The sequence below is a fragment of the Pinus tabuliformis genome, chromosome 7 (assembly GCF_031772625.1).
Source record: "Pinus tabuliformis cultivar Carrire ecotype Pingquan chromosome 7, CPIR1, whole genome shotgun sequence".
Taxonomy (NCBI): domain Eukaryota; kingdom Viridiplantae; phylum Streptophyta; class Pinopsida; order Pinales; family Pinaceae; genus Pinus; species Pinus tabuliformis.
Window position 1 is genome coordinate 2,056,193,462 of NC_142293.1, and position 12,379 is coordinate 2,056,205,840.

The following is a 12,379-nucleotide window of genomic DNA, read 5'->3' on the forward strand; positions in this document are numbered from 1 at the left end:
GCCAATCTCGCCCAGCGCAGGTAGCCTTCATTGCTTTTGACATTCAGCGCAGGTACAGAGTGGAGCAGTTGACATTCAGCGCAGATGCTCAGTGGAGCAGTTGACATGATCCATAAATAGCTTGTTTTTGAGTGTTTTCAGATGGAGAACTGATTTTCAGTGCTGTGGTTTGCTGACCTTGTTCCTCTAGGGGTAGGAACAACATGTTTAGGGACTTTGGATCCCTCAGATTATTGACATTTCATGATTCATGCTGTTAGGCACAAAAATGTCTATAACACATGCCAACATAAATCTTTGTCCCACCTCACTCTTACACATGGTTACTGGCTTACCACAAACCAACACTGCAAATATAAAGTAGTTTTTAGATTACCACGAACTGTATGGGGTACACATGTGTTAGGGTCCCACCCTAACCCCCTTATTTATGTCATGGGATCACGTCATAGTCAAGAGTCAATAAAGCCCATATTAATATTTGTAAGTGGTTAACCCGCAATTAATGACGGGACCACAGTTAGTTGCAAATGGGTGGTAGTATTAGATAGATGGTAAATGGGCGGTAGTATTAGATAGATGGTATTAATAAAACCCACGGTATTGGCCCGTGGTATTGCATGTATGAGTCATATATAAAGGATAGAGACTCCCTGCGAGGAGTATCGTGTCTTGTTTTTGTAATCGAGCTCTGCTCTATTGGAGGTTGCCCCCTCGAAGAGGCCTGTGAACATTTCTCTCTGAATAATAAAATCATTGCTATTCTATGTTCTTGGTATCTTTTCTTCGCATATTCTGTGTTCTGGGTATCTTTTCTTCGCATATTATGTGTTTGGGTATTACTTTGCAGGTTAAGAGCATAACAAGTGGTATCAGAGCACTTTCCAGGGCTCGGTGGGATCTCCAAATTTTAGCAAATTTTTTTTTGGCTAGAGACGTGTTCCGGCGTCTTTAAACCACGGGATTTGTCGTTAAGCGCATAAACCTGCGGATTTGGGGAGGCATGCACGCAGGAAATACAAGAGGTGGTCACGTCTGTTGGACTCCCTTGTAAGCCCTGTGGGTACCCCTTCGAGTAGTAGCGCATTAGACAGAACCGCGCACGGACTGTCTTCCACATACCCTCTGGGTATATAGGAAGCCCCCTAGCTCCCTTGAAACCTCGCCATAGATAAACCTTCGGCCGTCTTGAGGCTACAGTACACCGAGAACAGCACTCGGAGAGATTACTCGCCGTACGATAGGGTAGTCGGGTTGTACGGCTAAGGGTACGGTCGATCCTCCTTAGTTAGAGCCCTGAAACATTGGGCCGAGTACTACTGTCAGACCCTTATGTATATTGCGATCTGTAGCACCTGACACTCCTCAAGACCATAGTTCCCTTTCTATCGAGGGATCACACATCATCTATTCCAGATCAGCAAGTGCAGCAGCAGCAGACATCAGTCCCGCAGCTCCATCAGATCAGCAGCAGCAGTTGTTCCACCATTCAGATCTCTCAGATCCACCAGATCGGAGTAGTTGTGAAGGGTGCCTGTACCTGGATATAATTTTTGCAGGACTTTTGGCAGCATTGACATTTTGAGGATTTGGCGACTGCAGTATTGATCAGGAAGGAGTAAAACTCCGTTAGGAGTTTTCCAAAAAAAAAAAAAAGTCTGAGATCTTCCGGGGCACTTCTTGGTGACCTAGCCCATCAGAATCAGGACGACGAGCTGAGCAAGGTGGTACCATTCAATTTCTTAGTAAAAATTTTTTGGCGGTCCCAATTTTTCATCAGGTTGGCGTATGGTAGAAACTCGCGCTCAAGCAAAGGCTAATGAAAGGATAGACAAAATTGAAGACAAGGTGAACTCCATCCAATTTGGGTGAACGAAATACAACAAGAGATTAAAGGAATAAGTATCGAGATACAGAACGTAATGAAGGGCAAGGATCCAGCCCACGAGAAGGCGAATAATGGTCATGAATACCATGAGGGTGAGTCTAGCCACTCTCCCCACGCCTGGCACACCCACCCACCACCCAGTCAGCGACCTCCCAAGTTGGATATGCATAAATTTGATGGTTCTCACACGTCCGCATGGCTAGCACAAATCGAGCAGTATTTCCAATTGAATCATATCATAGATGAGGGGGCTAAGCTTATGGTGGGCACCATGTACTTGGACAATGAACGATGGCAATCGAAGGAATGGCATCAACATTGCAATGGACATTTTCAGAGTTGGGTCCAATTTGCCAAAGCTCTTCGAAATCGCTTTGAACAGGAAGACTCTTTTTTGGGGCGTCTCACTAAGCTCCGACAGACGGGTACAGTGGAGGAATATATTACTGCTTTTGAAGCCTTAGCCTTCCACACTAAGGGTCTCACAGATGAGTTCTACATGGAATGCTTGATCAGCGGTCTTAAAGAAGCCATCAAAGCTCAGGTTCTACTCCACCACCCTCCCACATGGACAGAGGCTTGCCAGGTAGCTTGTAAGGTGGAACGTGCATTAATAGCCCAATCCAGCCACCCCAACTTCCCCGCTAAGGGTCGTCCCTCACAGGCTCCCAACACGACTCAGACACTTAAGATTCAAAAGGTGTCACCTGCGGAAATGGCCGAAAGAAGGAAGCAAGGACTATGTTACTACTGTGATGAAAAATATTCCCTGGGTCATAAATGCAAAGAGCCCAAGTTTTTTCAAATAGATGCCACTGACTACAGCTCCACCGAGGAAGATCCACCACTTGAGGAACCGGAGGCGATCGAAGAAGATAACCAAAAGGAGATTGTATCTGATGAACCAATTATTTCGCTAAATGCATTGGTAGGAATTTCTTCCCCTCAAACTCTCAAAATCAGGGGTTTCCTTAAACATCGCCCAGTAGTAGTCTTGATTGATAGTGGTAGTACCCATAATTTCATCCATCAAAAGATCGCTGAAGCAGCACATTGTTTTGTCCGGGAAGTTTCTAACTTCCAAGTCCAGATTGTAGATGGGGGCACAATGAAATATGAAGGTCGCTGTGAAAATGTCAAACTTCAAATGGGGGATTATCAATTGAAAACCCACATGTTTGCAATACACATGGGGGGTTGCGACATTGTCCTAGGCGCGGAATGGCTCCGCACTCTTGGGCCAATCACAATGGATTTCCAGGAGTTATATATGAGTTTTAAGCAGAACAACTCCACACATACCCTCCGTGGACTACAGGCGGGAGCCCCCTCTATCATCAGCTCGCATAGGATGGAAAAATTGTTAAAAAAGGGCCATCATGGAGTGGTAGCTCAATTTAATGCCATCCAGGTAGTCGACACCATGTCTCTGCCAATTCATCCTGAGATGCAACAGATTTTAAATAAACTTCGGATGGTCTTTGACAAGCCTCATGAGCTTCCACCCTTGCGAGGGGAACATGATCATAGCATCACATTGGTTCCAGGGGCCCAACCCCCAAATCTGCGGCCATACAGATATCCGTTCACCCAAAAGAATGAAATAGAAAAAATCATCAAGGAATTGTTGGAAGCAGGTGTCATTCGTCCCAGCATTAGTCCTTATTCATCCCCAGTGGTCATGGTCCTCAAGAATGATGGGGAGTGGCGGATGTGTCCCGACTTCAGGGCCCTCAATAAGTTGACAGTCAAAGATAAATTTCCCATCCCGGTGGTTGACGATTTGTTGGACGAACTCAATGGGGCTCAATTCTTCACTAAGTTGGATCTTCGCTCAGGCTACCACCAAATTCGCATGAAGGAAGTCGACATTCCCAAGACGGCTTTCAGAACTCATGAAGGCCATTATGAGTTCCTGGTCATGCCATTTGGTCTCTGTAATGCCTCCTCTACTTTTCAGAGCCTTATGAATCACCTCCTCAAACCATATCTCAGAAAATTTGTCCTTGTCTTCTTCGATGACATCCTCATATATAGTGGCACTTGGGCGGCACATCTTCAGCATGTAGATCTACTATTACAACTGCTCCGCACGCATAAATTATTTGTCAAGATGTCTAAGTGTTCGTTTGGCATGGAAGAAGTTGAGTATTTGGGCCACATTGTGGGGCGTGAAGGTGTCAAGGTGGACCCCAAAAATATCCAGGCAATGCAAGAATGGCCTCAACCTAAGACCTTGAAAAGCTTGAGAGGATTTTTGGGTCTCACAGGCTATTATCGTAAATTTGTCCGCAACTATGGCCGCATAGCGAAGCCCCTAACTCAACTCCTAAAGAAAAATTCCTTCTTCTGGAACGAGGAAGCACAACAGGCATTTACCGCTCTCAAAACTGCCATGTGTTCCACTCCCGTCTTAGCACTACTTGACTTCACCAAATCCTTTGTCATTGAATGTGATGCTTCGGGTACAGGTATTGGAGTGGTCTTAATGCAGGAAGGGCGACCATTGGCCTTCACCAGCCAACAACTAAGTGGGAGGAATCTGGGCCAATCTACCTACGAGAAGGAAATGATGGCCATCTTACATGCAGTCGAGACCTGGCGACCTTACTTGTTGGGGCGACGTTTCCAAATCCGCACAGATCATCACAGTCTTAAATATTTTTTGGAGCAACGCCTATCTTCCCCACAACAAAATAAATGGTTAGCCAAGATGTTGGGATATGATTATGAGATCATTTACAAGAAAGGGAAAGACAACAGTGTAGCTGATGCATTGTCGCGCCATTTTGAGGAGGAAAGTACTCTGCTCGCAATTTCCCTCCCCATTCCAGACTGGATTGAAGAGGCTCGCAGAGAATGGTTTTCACATCCCGGGCTCTCCCAACTCATTTCTCAATTGTAGTTAGATCCTAATTCCAGCAAGGGCTACTCGTGACAGAATGATATTCTTCGCTACAAGGACAGAGTCGTAATATCACCAACATCCACCCTCAAAAGTCGCATTTTGGCAGAATTGCACTCATCTCCCATTGCAGGACATTCGGGCTTTCAGAAGACGTATGCTCGCACCAGACGATCATTTTTTTGGACCGGCATGAAATAGGACATCCTTACTTTAGTAGTAGAATGTGACATCTGTCAACGCCACAAAGGGGAAACTGTCAACACACCAGGCACATTACAACCATTGCCCATTCCGGCGTCAATTTGGACGGAGGTCTCCATGGATTTCATTACAGGTCTTCCAAAGTCTGGGAACAAGTCAGTCATCATGGTGGTTGTGGACCGACTGTCGAAGTATGCTCATTTCTGCGCCCTACCCCAACCGTTTACACCAACTTTGGTTGCTCAAAATTTCATGGATCAGATTTTCAAATTGCATGGCATGCCCACTTCTATTGTGTCCGACCGCGACCCGATCTTCACCAGCAATTTTTGGCAGGAACTCTTCAGAATACAAGGCACTCAACTCAAACTCAGTACTTCATATCATCCATAAACAGATGGTCAAACCGAAGCCGTCAACAAATGTCTAGAAACCTACCTTAGGTGTTTCACTTCAGAAAAGAAACACCTTTGGGTACAGTGGTTACCTCTGGCTGAATGGTGGTATAACACCAACTATCATGCCACCACCAAAATGACTCCCTATGAAGCAGTCTATGGTCAACTTCCGCCTTCCCCTACTTCTTATCTCACGGGGTGCTCCAAAGTACAAGCCGTGGATCAACTCCTACAACACCGCGCAACCATGCTCGCCCATCTGCGCGAGAATCTTCATCAAGCTCAGAACTATATGAAGCAACAGGCCGACCAACATCGCTCAGAGCGCCAATTTCAAAAAGGGGATCAGGTCTTTTTGAGGCTGCAACCATATAAGAAAACATCACTCAAAGACAAGGGTTGTCAAAAGCTCTCTCCAAAATTCTACGGACCATACCATGTACTTCAGCGCATTGGAGAAGTGGCTTACAAGTTGGCTTTGCCACCTACAGCAAAAATCCACCCAGTTTTCCATGTATCGTGCCTCAAGAAAGTGATTGGGAACAATTGCCGAGTTCAAACCAGTCTACCTGAATTGGACGAAGAAGGGTCAATCTGGCTTCAACCTGAACAGGTTCTAGAAACACGAGACAAGCACCTGCGCGGCCGCATGATTAAGGAGGTCCTCGTCAAATGGAAAGACACCTCTCCGGAAGATGCAACTTGGGAACTAGCCACTATTCTTCAGCAGTTTCCGCAGCTTCAGCCTTGAGGACAAGGCTAGTCTTAAGGGGGAGGGCATGTTAGGGTCCCACCCTAACCCCCTTATTTATGTCATGGGATCACATCATAGTCAAGAGTCAATAAAGCCCATATTAATATTTGTAAGTGGTTAACCCGCAATTAATGACGGGACCACAGTTAGTTGCAAATGGGCGGTAGTATTAGATAGATGGTAAATGGGCGGTAGTATTAGATAGATGGTATTAATAAAACCCACGGTATTGGCCCGTGGTATTGCATGTATGAGTCATATATAAAGGATAGAGACTCCCTGCGAGGAGTATCGTGTCTTGTTTTTGTAATCGAGCTCTGCTCTATTGGAGGTTGCCCCCTCGAAAAGGCCTGTGAACATTTCTCTCTAAATAATAAAATCATTGCTATTCTGTGTTCTGGGTATCTTTTCTTCGCATATTCTGTGTTCTGGGTATATTTTCTTCGCATATTTTGTGTTTGGGTATTACTTTGCAGGTTAAGAGCATAACAACATGCCTTACAAGGCTTACAACATAACTCCAACTTTTGGAGTTACCAGGTACATACGTTACAAATACCACTACAAAACATCCTAGACTTGCTTACTAATAAAATGTATGTGATACATTAATACATCATGCTCAAGAGTCTATTCCACACACACACAAACTCAATTGTCCATCATCGTTTAATCTTTGATGCAGCTCCTCTAATGCCATCTTAAGTGTCATGTCTTCATCATATCCTCCAAATTTGTGTATTGTTGGAATGACCAGTTCCAACATACACTCAAAAAATGTGACAATAGTTGGTAACACCAATGTCACTTCAATAATTACCAGAAATACCATGACACGATGAAAATTAATAGAATTAGCCCCAAAATCCTACATTCAAATTGATTAAAGACTGTTGTCACCTTTATGATTTGACCAACAATTTCCAACTGCCTAATTCTGTACAGCTCAAGCATCTTCAAGTTTTGTAAATTGAAAAAATCACCAGAGTCCTCTACGCTCCCTTGCTCAGGAATTGGAAATCATTGGTGACCTCCATAATGCTTCCAATATCCAAACCCAAAATTTGTCCGATGACCAGAGTAGTTGAACATTCTTGGAAATGCTCTATGATTTTCAATATGACCAATCAATTAATATGACCTATCTAAGTGGAGCAGCCACCTCTTCCGTGGCAGTAGCTTCTGCATCATGTTCACCAGAGATGAGAAATGAATGCCACCGGGAGCTGAAGTTCACCCATTTTCTTGCCAACATTGACATCCTTGGAATCCTTGTCATTACTACCATAAAAAAAAACTCCATCTGTGATTACAGTGTTGTTGAGCTGGAACATAATTCAAACACTCAATTAATTATTGTATTCCAAGTGGGAATGCCCAACCCCTATGTTTCTCTTTTTGTGCACAGGGTCATGTCAGAATTTACCCAAGACTAGAGAAAACAAAATATTTAAAAATTGTCATATTGTGTTCATCCTTCTTCAACGATTTTCACTCTTGTTGTTCATCCCAATTTTCCACATGATTGCAGTCATATCTGTGCTTCATTTTCCAGTCCAAAGCCTAGCAATCCTGGGAGCAATAGTGTAGAGACCCACATGCAGAACATCTCCTAAATTCATGTTTTCTAGTCTCTGACCTCCCGCATTGAGAATGAGAGCAGAGTCTTAACCCCTGTGTCGGCGGATGCAATGCAAACCATTCTACCAGGAATGTGTTTATTGCATGAAAATTTGCAGGCAATGCGTTGCACCCAAAATCACTTTGTGATGTGATTCTCCAATTTTTGTGACAACAACCATGGAGGCTGCTCATTGAGCTCCTGTTCTTGCTGAATGGATTCCATCCATCTGAAAGAGCATAATCGAAACCGTGCATGCAACAATATGCTTCTGTGGCAGCCGCTGCCTCTCTTGCATTTGCTTCTAGAGGAAAATTTCGCCCATGTTCGACATTCTTTTTAATGCCATACCCATCCTTCAAACAATGACTGAGCTCTCTCATTGCATCTAAATATCCTATGGCGGCAACCTTGGCACATATAACAACTCTAGCCTTTAGGACTTTGTCCTTTCTGAATCCTCCGCTTCCATTGAATTTCATAACATCCAAAGAATACAGGGCGCATGGGTGCAATGCAATTGTTGCTTTAGCCATTAAACCTAAGCCCGATCCTCTATTCATCAGGCAATAGAATCAAATCATGCCAAGCATGTAACAGGCTTCTTGATTGCCTGCATCAGCAAAAAGTTTCAAAAAAAATATATGAGTGTTAGCAATGAACTGTAGGTTCCTAGAGGCTCACATCCATGGCTCTCCATGCTCACCTCATCCAATTGAGCCCTCGAGTGTTGAGACAGACTTCAAGCGACCTCATTCAAGCAACGTGAAATACTCCATATCACGAGCATGCAACATGAAATATTTCACAGCAGGCTCCCTCGACTTTGAGAACCTTGTTCGATGGACAAACTTAAAACTAAAAAAAATATACTCTCTTATTTCCCTCAGCCAAGGAGAGGCCAAGCCCATGAGAGGCCAAGCCCTCAGGGCTCTGATACCATGATATAATTTCACAAAGTTATCTATATATTACTAATAATATATGGAATTACATATATAGAGAGTATTGTCTCAAGATAGGAAAACTATCTTGGACATACAATCTGTTGGTTAAGAGAATATCTCAACCACACACCAAACTATGAACATAGATAGGAACAGAGTCCTCTAGTTAGAAAGACACAACTCAGACAAGTAGGAATTAATATTCCAATAATATACCCACCATAAATAATACTATATGATGTAGAACTTAAAAAATATTTACACCAAAAGAGATTTGATGCCATTGATACATCCCAAGTTAAGATGAATCTAGACTAATATAATTAAGAGACCAAACTAAATAAATTGCCCAATTATTCCACATGATTAATATTCTTATCACTCAAAAAAAAGAAATTCCTAAATTTTGAACATCATTTGGATTCCAAAGGTTTGGTGTTAGTCTTGGTCTAGTCTTTCCATGGTTTAACTTGGAGTCTAAGACCCAGAAGGGAGCCTTGTTGGTATTGTCAAATAAGGTCAACACTTTGGTTTTGCCTATCACTGGTCCCACATCACACATAAATTTCCATATGTCAAACTTGTGTCAACGTTTTCATGCACTACGAAACTGCCTAGGAGTTTTCGTAGCGCAAAACCTAGAATTTTCACTGAATTAGGAGTTTTCGTAGCGCTTTACGAAACCCCTGAAAAGGCCTATTTCAGCATAAACACTGTGTTTTCTGCTTTTACTAGTCATCTTCCAGAAGGGTTCCTGAGAAGCTGAGAACTCAATTTGAAAACTGAAAGAGCATTTTCTTCATAAAATACTGAACTACAAAAACCTCTTTCAGTTTCTTCAAATTCGTTCTGAGGTGGGAGGAACTTATGGTTAAACTTGCACTACGAAACTGCTAAAATTCAAGCTTTGTCTTCTGGTTTTAGCAGTCTTTTTCAAGATCAATTTCTAGTCACAGGAAAAGGTGTTTTGGAATTTTTAAAGAGGTTTCTCTTCATAAAATCTCCAGCTACAATAACCTATCTCACTTCCTTCATAAGTGTTTTCAGTTTGGAATTACCAAGCTTTCTTTGAAACCCTAATTTTAGAGAACCGATTTTTCCTGTTTTACATGTTTTTTTCAAGGATATATTTTGGATAGCTGGAGAAGTGTTTTAAAAAACCAAGAGAGTTTTTTGTTCTAGACAGCATGGAATACAAAAAAATTCTTCAGTTTTGTAAAATATTTCATGGATGAGAAGATAAAGGCTCTATCCCACGTGCCAATTTTCAAGTATCCTAAACCTAAAAACAGGGAAACATGTTCCCTAATTTCTAGGGTTTGTCATCAATAGTAAGGTGACAACATGGGAGGCTTCATCAAACTCGACCTCATGAGGCTGCAATTGTCAAAGAATACATTTAATGTTTAGTTAAGGTGGTTTAGTCATAATAAGGAGTTACACTCCTAGTTGAATTAGGTCTTTAGGACTGTTAGTTAACAGCTAGTTGTAATTAATAGTTTGTTTAAGTATCAATAGGTGTCAGGTCAAGTGAAATTTGAATTCCCCTCATGATGGAGGAAGGAATCCAAGCTTGTTATGAACTCTATATATGACAAGAGATGTAATGAACTAAGGGTTGGAAATTTTTCAAAGAACATTCATATTGTGCTTTTGTGTAAGACTGTGTTTTAATGTAATACAGTGATTTGGCTTTGCTCCTCAAAATTCAGAAAGAGTTCAATGTTTAAATTTTCCATATGGTTGTCTTCATTTCATTGCTTGTAGTAGTATGAATGCATGATTACTTAGAACTCATTGGCTATGCTCTAACTTCCTTCATGTATTTGTAGACTGTGTCTTCCTACATATTTCTAATGTGTTACTGATATGTTGAACTCCAGATGCCCTGACTTCCATGTAAAGTTAATATTATTGTCATACTGAAGCATTTCTTGACTCCATAAGCCCAATGGATGTTTACGGATCATGTTCAACCATTCATATTTTTCTCTTGTTTCATAGAGTTAGCCATCTAATCTTTATCAAAATCTTTAACCTAGTGAGAGAGCCCTCTCAGGTTGAGGAGGCTAAGCCTCAACCAAAAGTTGGTTTGAAATAGTTACTCAAAGTCTTCCTGATCAGCAGCCTATCAGGGGTCTGATTTTGTGATAACATTTTGGTGCATCTGCCGGGAGTCTGAAGATTATTCATTACCGAAATCAAGAAGTTGAACTTCTGCAGGTAGCAGGAGCTCAGAAAATTTTTAAGGTTGCAAACTACCTTGGCGACTCCACACATCAAATAACAAATTGGAAGGTGACTCCATTGCTAGAATTTCAGTAGCTTGATGAAGTTTCAAGATGAGTTCTATTGCAAGAATGAATGCCAGGTATGCCCCTATGAATCGGTCTCACATCCCTGGTTTTCCAAATCCTATGTCAAAGGTTGATTGGTTAGAGGATCTTCCAATATTCAAAGATGAAAAGAAAGACAATGCTACTCTTCATTTGGTTAGGTTCCATATGCATGTACGCAGTCTTAAGGTTCATTTCCCTGAAGATTGTCTCATGAAGATGTTTATGACCACATTAGAAGGAAAAGCATGGTCTTGGTATAAAAGCTTGGAAAATGGTTCATTATATTCTCTTGCTAATTTCCATGATGAATTCTATGAGATGTATAAAGAATGTCATCCTTCCTTATTGTTGGTCAAAGATTGTTGTAAACATTCTTTGAGTCTTATTCAGTGTTTGGAGGATTGTTATGATGATGATGAATTTATGGATGAAGAAATTTTAGAGGCTCTTCATAACAATACATTTCAACAACTAGAAGAAAGGATAACATCCCATGAAATGCAACATGAAAATCAGTAGGGGTTTACTTATGAAAACCATGTTACATCCTCTGAGATTAATGTGAAGATGCAGCAAACTTGTCAGTCTTTTGATCATAAAGAGTATGAAAATGATTACAAACACCAAGAAGAAATACTGGAAGAAATTTTTATAACCCTTAGGCAAAGGAAAAGGTTGTTCATTTTTGTAATTCCTTGCAGCAGCTTACATCAAAGAATGATCTCAATAATGAAGAAAATTACATTGTTTGTGGGAATCATTTAGAAAAGCAGTTGGATAACTTGTCAAATAAATGTTGTGTGACTAAAGATCAGTTGTTAGAAGTAACAGGATGTTATGAGGATCATCAAGCTAATCATGTATTCTGGGATCCTATAGCTAGATACATGGAAGATTTTTACTCTCCAGTGTTTCAGTTTTTCTATGAAGATCACAGGCATTTCCAATGGCAGTGGTCATCACAATATCATAGTTGCTCTGAACTCCGATGCAGTCAAAAAACTAAAATATCAAATAAGATAAATGATTGGCTACATTGGAAATTTCACATTGATTGAGCTGAAAGAAGTTCGCAATTGATAGGTTAGGTAGGTAGGAAAATGAAAACAAGCTCAAGGTTGACTGAGCATTTTTCAGTAGATATAGATTTCTTTCTCCTACAGTGATCATCAAGCTTAAGCCCAAGGTGAAGGCCCAAGTAGCTTAAAGGGGATGTTTGTCAAATAAATTTTTGTTTATCATAAGAAGATGAAGCACTGGACCTACGAGTTCTTAGTGTACCACAAGGGCACACTATCCCAAGTGGAGCCACTGTTATCACTC

The 12,379-nt window shown here is 41.5% G+C and overlaps 1 pseudogene; it reads right to left on the reverse strand.

Moving 5' to 3' along the window:
- Window positions 1-7,640: 7,640 nt before the first annotated feature.
- Window positions 7,641-12,379, reverse strand: part of LOC149256762 (F-box protein At1g67340 pseudogene) — an 85,219-nt pseudogene continuing 80,480 nt past the window's right edge.